Source organism: Saimiri boliviensis, chromosome 21, assembly GCF_048565385.1.
Source record: "Saimiri boliviensis isolate mSaiBol1 chromosome 21, mSaiBol1.pri, whole genome shotgun sequence".
Taxonomy (NCBI): Eukaryota; Metazoa; Chordata; class Mammalia; order Primates; family Cebidae; genus Saimiri; species Saimiri boliviensis.
Window position 1 is genome coordinate 8,387,214 of NC_133469.1, and position 12,231 is coordinate 8,399,444.

Here is a 12,231-nt window from a genome sequence, read left to right on the forward strand (position 1 = left end):
GAGATGGACGGGGCTGGACCCTGCACCCCAGACTTCCCCATCAGAGTCAGCACAGACCCACCTGCTTGCATCTACCTGTAGTTTTCCACAGTGTCCTCTGGTGGGATGCTGGGTGGCTGCCAAATTTTCACTAAAACCAACCATGCCGAGAAGCACCCTGGGTCTGTGCCTCCCTGTGGGTATAGTGGGTGTTTATGCAGAATGGGAAGGTAGATATAATAGCAAGCATTGCTGAGTGCTACAGTGTAACACTCTGAGGCTTTTTGTGAACAATTTCATTTAGTCCTTATAGACCCCTGGGTAGCTCACTGTTACTGTCTCCATTCCACAGATGGGAATGCAGCACAGAGAAGTTAAGTGACTTGCCCAAGGTCACACAGCTAGTAAGTGAAATTTCAGGGTCATGGGTCTTGCTGGGAGGATGCGGCCTCCCGAGAAGGGCAGGACCTGCTCGGACTGGAGACTCAGCTGCTGAAGGAGGTGGCAGTGATGGTGGTGGCATGGTGCCCCCAGACCTGCCACCTTGAAGGGACACTATGCCAGCCTGTGTGCCCCTGTGCCAACTCCCTCAGCCTCCTGCAGCCCTAAATTTCTCCTGGCAGCATGCCCTAAACTTCTCCTGGCAGCACACTTCCAAGGCCCAGCCTCCATCGGCCCAGGCCCCAGGGTCGGGGGATTAGCCAAGGTCAGGGGAGGCTGGCCTCCTCCCAGCCCACCCCGGAATCCCCCCCAAGGACCTGCCCCAAGTGATCAATGCACTCAGAAAGCCAGAGGCAGGACCCAAACGCCACTCTCCTGGAGGGGGCTTCCTGCTGTCTTCTTCCCTGGCTCTCACAGTGGAGGAAGGTCAGGGATTTCCTCTCCCAGGGAATAACACCTGGACCCCTCCCACCCTCGACCTGGAGCTCCTCCTGGCCCATTCTACCTCCTCCGCCTGGCCTCAGCCTTCTCCCACCTTCACCCATCCGGCCCCCAACACTCCGCCAGGCTCCATCTCTTGCTCACAGGATTCCCACTTAGCTACCCCAGAAAAAGGAGTTTCTTCCCTGGGAGGCTGTGGTCACACCCAACCACACAGCTGGGGCCTCAGGGCCTGAACTCCCGGGCCAGACCTTTGAATTCACACCCCAGCCCTGTCATGTTCTAGTTGGCTCAAGTGTACCATTCAGAAAGTGCTCTGGGGCCGGGCGCGGTGGCTCAAGCCTGTAATCCCAGCACTTTGGGAGGCTGAGGCGGGTGGATCACGAGGTTGAGAGACCATCCTGGTCAACATGGTGAAACCCGTCTCTACTAAAAATACAAAAAGTTAGCTGGGCATGGTGGTGTGTGCCTGTAATCCCAGCTACTCAGGAGGCTGAGGCAGGAGAATTGCTTGAACCCAGGAGGCGGAGGTTGCGGTGAGCCGAGATCGCGCCAGCCTGGGTAACAAGAGCGAAACTCCGTCTCAAAAAAAAAAAAAAAAAGAAAGTGCTCTGGGCCGGGCACGGTGGCTCACGCCTATAATCCCAGCACTTTGGGAAGTCAAGGCGGGCGATCACAAGGTCAAGAGATCGAGACCATCCTGGCAAACACAGTGAAACCCCATCTCTACTAAAATATAAAAATTAGCTGAGGCATCTGTAGTTCCAGCTACTTGGGAGGCCAAGGCAAAAGAATTGCTTGAACCCGGGAGGCAGAGGTTGCAGTGAGCCAAGATCGTGCCACTGCACTCCAGCCTAGCAACAGAGTGAGACTCTGTCTCAAAAAAAAAAAAAAGAAAGAAAGCTGCTCTGTGCCTCAGTTTCCCCATGTGTAGCCTGGGGGTCGTAATGGTGCCCACCTCAGAGGGCTGCCTTGAGGTTGAGTGGATGTGGAAATTTTTACAGCTATGCCCGCTCAGAGAAGGCACCCAGGGAACACTGCCTCACAACATTCCCACGTCCGTGTTCACTGTGCTCCCAGTAAAGCTCCCACCCATCCTTCAGAACACCCAGACACCCTCCCTGACCCAGCCCCTGAGTGACTGGCCTTGCTCTGTGGTCTATGGTCTTCACCAAGAGGCCCTGCCCTCCCTCCCCAACAAGTCCAAACACTGGATCTGGCAGCTTCCCAAGCTCCATGAGCCCGGAAGGCGTGGTGAGCCCAAAAGCACATCTGCCCCCGCAGGCCTTCCCCAGACCTCCAAGAGAGCAGAGGAGGGTCTCCTCCCCCCAACCTCCTCCTCCAATGGGGTCAGAGGCCAGCCCAGGGATGCTGGGCCTCTCCCTATGCCCCAGGCAGCCTGGGGAGAAGCAGGAGCCGCTTGCTGGCATCTAAGGGAGAAAGACAGAGCCCTGCTCCAGATGAGGCCAAGAGTGGAGGCTGCCAGGTCCCCCAACTCCTGCCAGCCTTGGTTCTGAGACCACATCAAGTCTTGGCTGCACTGGGAGAGGGTTCTGAGGGGGGCCTAAAATTGGGGGTTCTCTGCCTTTCAGTATTTTCAAGCAAACACAGACTGAGCCATTCCTTTTTTCTTTCTTTTGAGATGGAGTCTCGCTCTGTTGCCCAGGCTGGAGTGCAGTGGTGCGATCTCGGTTCACTGCAACCTCCTCCTCCGGGGTTCAGGTGATTCTCCCAAGTAGCTGGGATTACAGGTGTGTGCACCACACCCAGCTAATTTTTTGTATTTTTAGTAGAGACGTGATTTCACCATTAGCCAGGCTGACATCGATCTCCTGACCTCATCATCCACCCTCTCAGCCTCCCAAAGTGCTGGGATTACAGCCCACAGCACTGCTCGGCCTGAACCATTCTTAATGCTAAAATCAAACCACCACAAAGCAGTCAGGCCCACTGGGAGGAAGGGCCCAGCTTGGGAGCAGCTCTGGGCCAGGCCAGGCTGTGGGCTCTAAGAGGTGAAACAGAGAGGGTAGGGATCAGAGGAGGGGGCGGACGAGGTGCCTGGGCTGGCCAAATCTGAGATGGGGACCCAGCACCAGCAGCCATGGAGAACAGGACAGCTCAGGCCCAGGCCTAGGAGGACTGGAGGGGTTGCATGAGCACAACCCCCCACCCCTGGGTGGAGCAGGCAGGGGTCCTAGGGTTGTGCAGCCCTCCAGGGGTCAAAGCACCAGGGTGGGCACAGGCCCTGCACTGGGGGCCGCAGCCACGGGGTGCTGGAGGAGGCAGCCTTGGATAATTCCCTGCCAGGAACACAGGCCAAGGCGGTCTGAAAGTGGCTGTCCCGGAACGGGGGGGAGGGGGGGTTGGACGGGGAGGGGAAGGGAGGAGGGCGGGAGACGCGGAGAGGCATCAAGGAGAAGCCAGGGAGCCCCCCCGGAGCCAGCAGCCTGGGGGCCGGGCCAATGCTAGCGACACACGCAAATCGGCAATTAGCCCTGAGCGCTAAACTAATCAGAGGAAACAACAGTCGCGGCGGCGAATCCCAGCCTCCGCTGTTATGAAAACAAGCGCGAGGGGGTCGCAAAGGGACGGGGGTGGGGGGATCCGCAAGGACCCCGGCCGCCCCTCGCCGCGGCACCGCGCCCATGGGCAGACGCGGGGAGGGACTGCGGACGCGGGGAGGGACTGGCCCGAGAGCGCGCGGGGAGACCCAGCGCCCATCCCCACCCTCCAGCGACCCGGGTCAGAGTTCAGCCCAGGGACGGGAAGAAGAGGGGAGAGGGGGGCGGCTCCCCGGAGCCAACGGAACGGGAAGGGTCGTCTCCTGGGTGAGTCTGCGAGCCGGGTACCCGGCCAGACCCAAAAGCGGGCACCCCGGCCTGTGTGGACCGCCCTGGCCTGGTTCCTCCCAGACAGACCCAGGTGGCACAGCCCCTCCCCCGGCGCCGGCGCCGGCGCCGGCAGACTCCCCGGAGGGCGCAGAACGGTTGCCTGGGAGCCAGGCGCAAAGCGCGCCCGGGGGCAGGAAGCGCGGGTGCTAGGCCCAGGCGTCCTCCGCGCCGCCCACTGCCCCCCGCGACCGAAGATCCGCGGCCAACGCCCGGGCCCTCCTGGGGACTCCGGCGCCCCGCCCGCCCCTCCGCCCCTCCGCCCCATGCCCCAGGCGCGCACCTGGAGGGAGCACGTACCCGCCTCTGGGACGAACTTCACCAGACCCAGGAACCCAGGACGCTCAGGCGAGTGGGAGCCTGACCCAAGTAACAATGACTGCGGCGGCGCAGTCACAGGAACACAGGAGACGGCGTCCCCGCGGAGCGCTCACCTGGCGTCAAGCACATCAAAGGGCGCGGCCGCCCAGGCCCTAAGTCCTCGGGGCCGGGGAAGGGGAGCGGGGAGCTGCTCCGGCCGACGGTGGCTCCGCCCGTGCCCCAGGGTCGGACTCCAGGCTCGGCTCCTCCCGGCCCAGCTGTCCATTATGCACGGCCCTGCCCGCAGCAGCCTCCCGCAGGACTCGCGACCTGAGGTCAAGGCCAGACTCACCCGGGGCAAAGGCCAAGCGCTCCCGGCACAACCCGACCTAGGAACTGGGGCTGGGCGGGACTCCAGGGACAGACTGATAATGCGGCCTGGGCCTTGCGTCAGCGCCTAGAGCGTTCCCGCAGGACTCGGGGCGAGAACCCCTCCCAGGTGGAGGTGTTCACACTCCCTCTCTTGCCAGCTTGGGTTCCAGGGGCTGGGCTCCTTCCTTTGGGTCTGGGCTCCCCGTCCCAGCAGGAAGTCACCCTGGCTGGTGGCAGCAATGGGGTCACCAGCCCAGGATCCTGGGGTGTGCCCCAAGAAGCCCCAGCTCCTCCAGTCTCCCTGTCACCTGCTCCAGGCGAGATGGCCACGGCCCACTGGTCCACCTCCTGAGGCACCCAGGCCACCAGGTACCCAGGGCCTTTGTATCTAGCTCTGGCCCTCAGGCACCCCCTGAGCTCACCTGGCCATGCCCAAGAGGCCTGCCCCAGCCCCCACCCTGCCTCTGCATCAAGCTCAGCCCCTGTGTATCAGCCCCTGTGTATCGAGGGTCCTTAGCCTGGGGCCCAGGGCTGCCCTCCCATGCCACACACAGTTTCGGGGACCTCCCCTCTGGCCACAGCTCACCAGGGCATCTGGAGAATGGCCCTCCCCAGCCCTCAGACAAAACGTAGGATCCAGCTGGCTATGGCACCGTCCCCACACTCACCAGGCCTTCAGAACCATCTCATTCCTCAACCACCCCTTTTGGGGTCCCAGCCCCCATCCTGTCAAGCTTGGACATAACTGCAGCCCTCCTTTCCCCATACAGCAGTCCTTTGGGTCAGAAAGCTGGGCAGTGCAATGAACCCACAGACGTCCCTGTGCTCCCTGAAGACCTCCTGAGGGAGGGGCGGGCACTGCCAGGCACTTGGGGCACACACATGAGGCCGGTGGCCACTGCAGGAACCACCAGCTCATCAGGTCAGGACGTGTGGTCTGACGGCCCAGCCACAGAGGGACTCCCGTGGGATTTTGGGACTCAGTGACCCGGAGCCTCTCTTGCATGGAGGCCTCCCAGCCCACTGGGGCCATCCCCAATGGTGCCCATCCCCACCAGCACTCATGCCCACCTGCAGGCTCTCCTCTGAGTGGCCCCATGCATCTCCCCTTTTCCAGATCAACCCTGCAGCAGCCAGCTCCTCAAAGACCAGGTCCTGCCTGGATGCAGCTGGCCTAGGACCAGAGCCCGCCCACCGCAGGGCTTCTCACCCCCCTGGGGTGGGTGTGGGGGGCAGATGGGTGAGGCCCCAGCCAGTGAGCAGCAAGCAAGGCCTGTAATCTTCCTGTCAGCCTGTCAGCGCCTCAGCAGTCACCCCAGCCCTGCCTCTCCCATCACCAATGAACCCCACAATTAGCTTGGGGCACCTCGCCAAGCCTGTGTGCCAGACACCACTTGCACACATGACCACATATGTGCAGACACTCACGGCTGGGTGCTGCCGGAAGAGCCCTTCCAACAGGGGTCTCACCCCAACACCCAGAACTCGTCCCCAGGACAAAGAGCCAGGAGAGGTGCGTCAGGCGGGGACACCTGGGCTGAGAGGGGCTGTGGGTAGCTGGGATCTTGGCAGTGGGGCTTTCATAGCCGGGCATGCCTGGAGCCAGCACTAAGGGAGGGGCCATGTGTGGCATGGGGTTGGGGGCAGTGGGAAGGGCGGTCTCAGCAGAGGAGAGGGGCTGTATCTGCCCCAGATGAGTTACGGGCTGGTGAGGCACAGGGTGCTGGGCAGGATCTGGGTCCAGGCAGAGGGTAAGGCAGCCCAGGAAGTGGGCTGGGCCCCATTGGGGCAAACACTCGGGGCTTTGGGAGGGCAGAGGGACCGGGATTTCCCAATGAGGAAATGCCCAGCTCGGAGCGGGGGCAGGACAGTGAGCAGGAGATGCACGTGGCTAGAGCTGTGTGGGGAGGTGGGTGTCGGGTCTCCCTGCAAGGCAACAGGATCTCCCTGGAGACCTGGGGGACCAGCCCCTTGCTCCACGAGGGGGCTTGCTCTGTTCCTGATGGAGCTGAGGACTTCAAACCCCCCAGAGCCTGGTCAAGAGCCAGTGGGCCCCCCTCCAGATGTGGAACTGGGAGACTCTCCAGTGAGCTTTGCAGGGCCTGGGCGGCCTGCCTGGGGTGCCCTGCCTTCCTGCCCTTCTCCCTAACATCCTTTTCTCTGTCCAGAGGTCCCTCAGGGTGGTCACCAAATCAGGCCCAGTGTCAAGATGGGAGTGGGGAGGCCAAGCCCCTCAGCTCCCCCGGCCAATCTCTGAGGCTGAGAGGGATTGGGAGGGGCCATGCTGGAGCCTCTCCCTCCCACCACCTGCCCCTTGCCCCTGTGGACTGCTGGCTCCACTTAAAATAGCTTCTCCCCCTTGCTGGTGGGAGGGAGGCCCTGGTATGAAGCCGGTAGGCTGGAGCAGGGCTGGGCCCGGGGCCCGGGCTCAGCAGTGTTCTGTGCCCTCCATCTCCTCCAAAGCAGGCCCCAGCTCTGGAAACACATTTGGCAGGGCTGGGATACACGGAGTCCTCACCTCCTGCTGGTTCTTAAACCCTGATCCCCGTAGCTGGGTCCTGAAAGACTTGGGTTACCCCCAAGCCCCCGTCATCCTGCCAAGTTGTGGCCTCCGAGTCACATATGCCCAGGCCTCCTTTGCTTCCCCCAGGACAGACCCCCGGTGCTCCGTGTCTGGGCTGTCCTCAGAGCCCCAGAACTCACCTAGGTTCAGAGTCAGAGCCCAGCTGAGGACAAAGCATGGGCCCCAGGCAGGTGCAGTGACAATCACAGAGCACCCTCCTACCACAGCCACCTACAAGGCCTGAGGCACAGCCCCCTGAAAACTGCCTCAGCCTTCAGCACCCCGCTTTGGACAAGCAGGGCGGGGGGGAAGTTCCTCCTCTGAGAAGCCCTCAAAACAGCATGGAAAGAGTGGACAGTGTCCCCTAGCTGCCAATCTGACAGGTGGCCCAATCTGTCACTGAGCAGGGGGCATGCTGGTTCAGGGGTCCCAGACCACAGCAGGAGGCCACCTGGGAAGAGAATCCCAGTCACAGGAGCAGACGCCCTTGCCTGGCCCCTCGGGGGGTCGTGTGGACACAGGAGGCCTCCTCTGAGGTGGATACCAAGCCCTTTTCCTCTTTCTTGCTCTTGCTGCAGGCCTAGCTGGGGGCAGCATCAGGCCCAGAGATCGGTGCTAGACACTGTGGCTCCACCCAGGAGCCCCCATGAAGCTGCTAACTAGCTGTGCCAGAGGGGCAGAGGCCCTACCCCGGGGAGCCCAGCCCCTGAACCTGAAGCTGCTGCTGCTGGTACTCCACTGGCAGAGCCGGGGGCAGAACTGAGGCAGCACCTCCCTCTCCTGCCCCAGGATGCAGCTGGCACCAGAATGAGGAACTGCTGGCTTTCAGAAGCCAGGAGACCTTGGGGGCTGAGGAAGAGAGCTGGCCCTGCCCCCAGGCGCCCTGATCCAGCCCAGGGCCATCTCCTCCCTCACCTAGCCTGGGACATGAGGCAGCTCAGGTGTGGCCTCCACGACGCCTCAGGGGCCACCCGCTGCAGGAGCCAGGCTGCAGAGGCAGGACCCGGAGAAACAGAACCCCCAGCTCCACACCCAGGCCAGCCCCAGGCTCATCCCGGAGACACAGACATCCCCAGGGGGTGGGGCAGACCTGCAGTACCACCAGGGGCAGCCTGCCCACCATCCCTGGCTGCAGTGGGGCCTGGGGCCAGTCACTGTCACAAGTTCATGAATTTCACTGAGCAGGGTGGATCCACTGAGGGCCGGTGCCAGTGCTCAGGGCCAGACCGCAGGGGCCCAGCCAACCCCTTCACACGCTCGGCCTTCAGAGAGGCTTTCAGGCCAGGGGGGTGCCGCTGTGCTAGGACCTGGTTTGAGGCCAAGCCTGTAACTGGGGAAGCCCAGAACAGAGCAGGGTCCTTCCCTGGTCAGCAGAGAGGTGAGGGTCCTTACAATCCAGGGGTATGGGAAGAAGCAAGGGCCTGTGTCAGGGGATGTGAAACCTGGCAGTGCCCGGAAAGAGGGAAGCTAGGGCAGCTGCCCCTCCCCAGGCCCCAGAGCCCGAGCACCCCCACCCAATTATAGGCTCTGACCCACCCTCCCCATCCTGTAATTAGTCAGAGACCCAGCCCCACCTCACCCACGGCCCCACCCCAAACACAAACAGCCACTATCCCTAAGGGAGGGACTCTGCCCAGCCCTAACCCCAACAAATCCCCCTCCCCCAGTGAACCTGGATCTGCCTGACAGAAGGGAGGTCAAGGCTGGGGGCCCCCAGCTGGCCACTGGGTGAATTCTGAGCAGCTCACCACCTCATCCCCAAACGGCATCTAAAGCGGGCTCCGGGCACAGGAGGTACCCCCAACTTCCAAGGAGGGTGGCCAGGCTGCAGCCAGAGGAACGGAGGAGGCATGAGCTGAGTGAGAACTCTGGCTCAGGGGAAGGCAGCCCTCGTGGCAAAGGCCTGGCACCCCAGTGCCTGCCTAGCTCAGAGATGGCACGGTGTGAGGGGCCAGAAGACACAGCCTCTCACAGCCAGTGTACCTCTGCCCATGCCCACATACTCCCAGGTGGACCATCAGTTCTGGCTGGCACAGGGTGAGGCGGGGGGGCAGGACATGGTGAGACTGGATGACGTCCTGGGGCGGGAGGAAGACCATGCCATATGGGCCCTCCCCAGCACCTTCCAATCCAATCTCTTCTGCTCCACTTCCCTGGGCCCCGGCCAAGCCCCTGGGCTTTCTGCACTTGGGGCCAGCTGCGGGCTCCACCTCCTGATGTGGTCCCCATGCAGGCTGCTGGGCACGTGCCCCGGGACATACGGCATGAACCCAGGGCCCCCGGCGGCCACAGCCCTGGGCCCACAGCATCCCAGATCACTCCTCACACAGACAGACCCATTTCTGGCCTAAGTCTCCCCACCTGAGAGATGGCTCACAGGCACCATATCCAAGGGGAATCGTAGGCAAGAGCTGGCTGTTACAGGGGCCTGGAGGGAGGCTGGTCCATTAGTCAGTAGCTGAACAGGGAGTCAGAGGAGAAAGGAGGGCCCCTAAGAAAGACCCCAGTGCCCTCCCTGGCAGCCTAGCTTTGTTCTTGCCTGCCACCTCCCTGGCATGCACAGGTCACTGGCACAGGGTGCGTCACTGAACTAGGGTCTGGAGGGTGCCTCAAAAGCCTTCAGACCACAGTTGAGGCTTTTCAGGGCGAGTGGTTCCCTGGCTGGGCCCAGAGCTCCTCCTGTCTCATGGCCTCCCCCAGAGGCTCCTGGGCCCACTTGCAGGTTCATTCAGCAGGGCCTGCTGGGGCCAACCTTGGGGTGTTCTCCAACCCAAAGGTGACGCATCTCCTCCCTGCCTAGTCTGGGCTGGGCAGCTGCTGTAGGAGGTGGCAGAGCTGCCCAGACTTGTCTGTCCTCCTCCTGGGGCCCTCAACTCACGGCCCGGAAGTGGATCCGTCTCCCACGCTGCAGCCTCCCGCTTCGGGTGGCTGGACACGGCTGGATAATCCAAAATAATTCCTTCTTGGCAGGCAGCCGGTGGGGGAGGGGGACTCACATTCCAAACCCTTGTTTTTCTCAGTAACTTCCCTCCTCTACTGGGGCAAGGAACCCCTGGCCAGACCTCAGGCCTCCCAGACATCCCGGGACACGGGTGGGTCCCTCATAGGTACCGTGGGAGGACTCAGACACGCCAGACCCACCTGCTTGCTCCTCGGTCGGCTCCGGGGATTTCTGTGCAACACGCGAAAAGCTGACTCGTCACAAAAAATGCCCACTGGCCCTGCCCTCCGGGGGACCCTCGCCTCTGAACAGGAAAGGGAGGACATCTCCCACCAGCTGTTCTGTGCCAGGGTCATCTGGGCATAGAGCAGGCTGAGAGCCCCCACTTCCCGGCAGCCTCGCTCTCCCACCCCCAAAGGGCTCCTGAGGGAGCTCAACTTTAAAGCCTCACAGGCTTCGGAGCCTCCAAGCAAACCGGCTGAAGTCAGACAGTAAGTGGGGGAGTGGGGCGAGCTCCAGGGAAGGTGGGGCCCAGGGAGCCCTCCAGGCCCCTGGGATCCACCGGCTTTGGGGCCCACCCTCACCCCCTGCCCTGACTCTGCCACAGACCACGGTGGGCACAGACCGTGGGCAGTTTCTTCCTTTCCCTAGGAGCTTCGAGAAGAGAAGCCAAGGGCCTAACAGGAAGCTCCAGGGCTCCCAGGCTGAGACCCCCAGGTGACAGGGGGAGTCGCGCTCCCCAGATCTGCCAAACAGCCCGACCAGGGGGGAATGGCAGGGCAGCAGCCGCTTCATGTAGAGCAGGATTCGGAGGGTCAGGATCAGCAGGGGAGAGGCAGGGCCCGCGCCCCCGCTTCTAAGACTTTCTGTGCCACCCCAGGAACCGCGAGGAGGCCCAGGCCGTTGGGTCTCGCCAGGTGCGGGTGCTCTCTGCCCTGGTCCCCCTGCGCCAAGCAGGCCCTAGGGGTGCGTGTCGGGCCCCCGGGAGCTCGGGCAAAGCCAGGTGCCGGTGCCGCCGAGCCTGGGGCCAGTCCGGAGCGCCCGCACCGCGGGGACTATCTCCGCTCGGCGCACGGAGCTCGGTGGCTGAAAAGTGAGGGGCAGAGGCGGAAGAGGGATCCGATGCGGCTCCAGAGCGACACGGAGGCCCCGCCGGCCAGGCCCGTCCCCCGAGTCCCCACGGGAAAGGGCGTGGGGCAGGAGCGGCCCGGGCCTCGCGGGATAGACAGACGGACGGGGCCCAGGCCCCAGGAACCCTCCGCGGAGCCGCAGCTGCCGCAGGTGCCCAGGCCCGAGCGCGGCAGGCCCGGGTGGAGCGGAGCTGACGGCGAAGCCTCCCCTGCCCAGCGCGACGTTTCCCGCAGCCCTGTCCCGCGAGCTCAGTACCTGCACGTCCGCCGCCGAGGCTCGATGGCGCCCGGGCCGCGCTCGGCGCTGCGCTCTGGCCCGCGCTGCTGCCATGGAGACGGGGCCTTTGTGTGGCCAAGGAGGGGCCGGAGCGCGCGGGAGCTGCCTGCCCCGCCCCCGACGAGCGTGTTGAGGGGAGGGAGGGGAGAACAGGAGAAGGGGGGGAGAGGGAAGAGGGAGAGGAGGAGGGATAGAGGGAGGGGAGGGCAGATGAGAACGGGAAGGGAGGGTAGGAGACGGGAAGTGGGGGAGAAAGAGACGGGAGGGGAGGGAAGGGGTGAATGGGAAGGGAGGGGAGGGGCGGGCCTGCGCTCCCCGCGCGCCCCCCCACGCCACCCTGGTCCAGTGGCTACAGCGTGGTTGGATAGGTTCGGCCACCCCAGACCCAGTTTCTGCCACTTGAGACCCAGGTTCCTCCAGGGCAGCGCCCTGCCCAAAACATCGCTGTCCCAGAAGAGGCCTTGGCCTGAGCTCCCCCACCCACCGACCCATGCACAAGGAGCCCTGCAGGCTTGAGGGGAGCCCAGCGCTTGGTGCTAGAGGACGACGTTATGGGAGTGCTCCTGCCCAGCTAGAGGAACATCTCTGAGGGTCCCTGCCAGTTGAGATGGGAAGGCACCATATCCTCACCGAAGACTGAGAGCAGGCCAGCCACTCCCCTGCAGCTTTCAGGGGTGGGGGCTTGAGAGGTGGGGGCTGCTGGACCTTGGCCCTTTCCCAGGGGTCTCAGCCCCTCAACTTCCCCAGAGAAACCATTCCCAGGGGTCTCAGGCCCTCAACCTTCCCAGGGAAGCCAGGCACCTGAAGACGCCTCCCAGCACATCCTTGACCTCCCAGCAGCACCTCAGTACACGGCACCCAGGACCCCACACTGGTCCTTCAGGATGTGGTGGTGGGTG

At 63.3% G+C, this 12,231-nt stretch overlaps 1 protein-coding gene across 7 annotated transcripts in view; it reads right to left on the bottom strand.

Moving 5' to 3' along the window:
• PLXNB2 (plexin B2) overlaps positions 1–11,414 on the bottom strand; it is a 31,967-nt gene extending 20,553 nt beyond the window's left edge. For 3 of the 7 annotated variants that reach the window (XM_010343352.3, XM_074391065.1, XM_074391066.1), the window contains exon 1: positions 11,312–11,414. The gene's annotated coding sequence lies outside the window, so the exon portion shown is untranslated. Of the gene's footprint in view, positions 1–4,049; positions 4,150–4,183; positions 4,332–10,125; positions 10,230–11,311 lie in introns of those variants that run through there. The other 4 variants (XM_074391068.1, XM_074391067.1, XM_074391070.1 and 1 more) reach the window with 3 other exon arrangements.
• Positions 11,415–12,231: the final 817 nt, after the last annotated feature.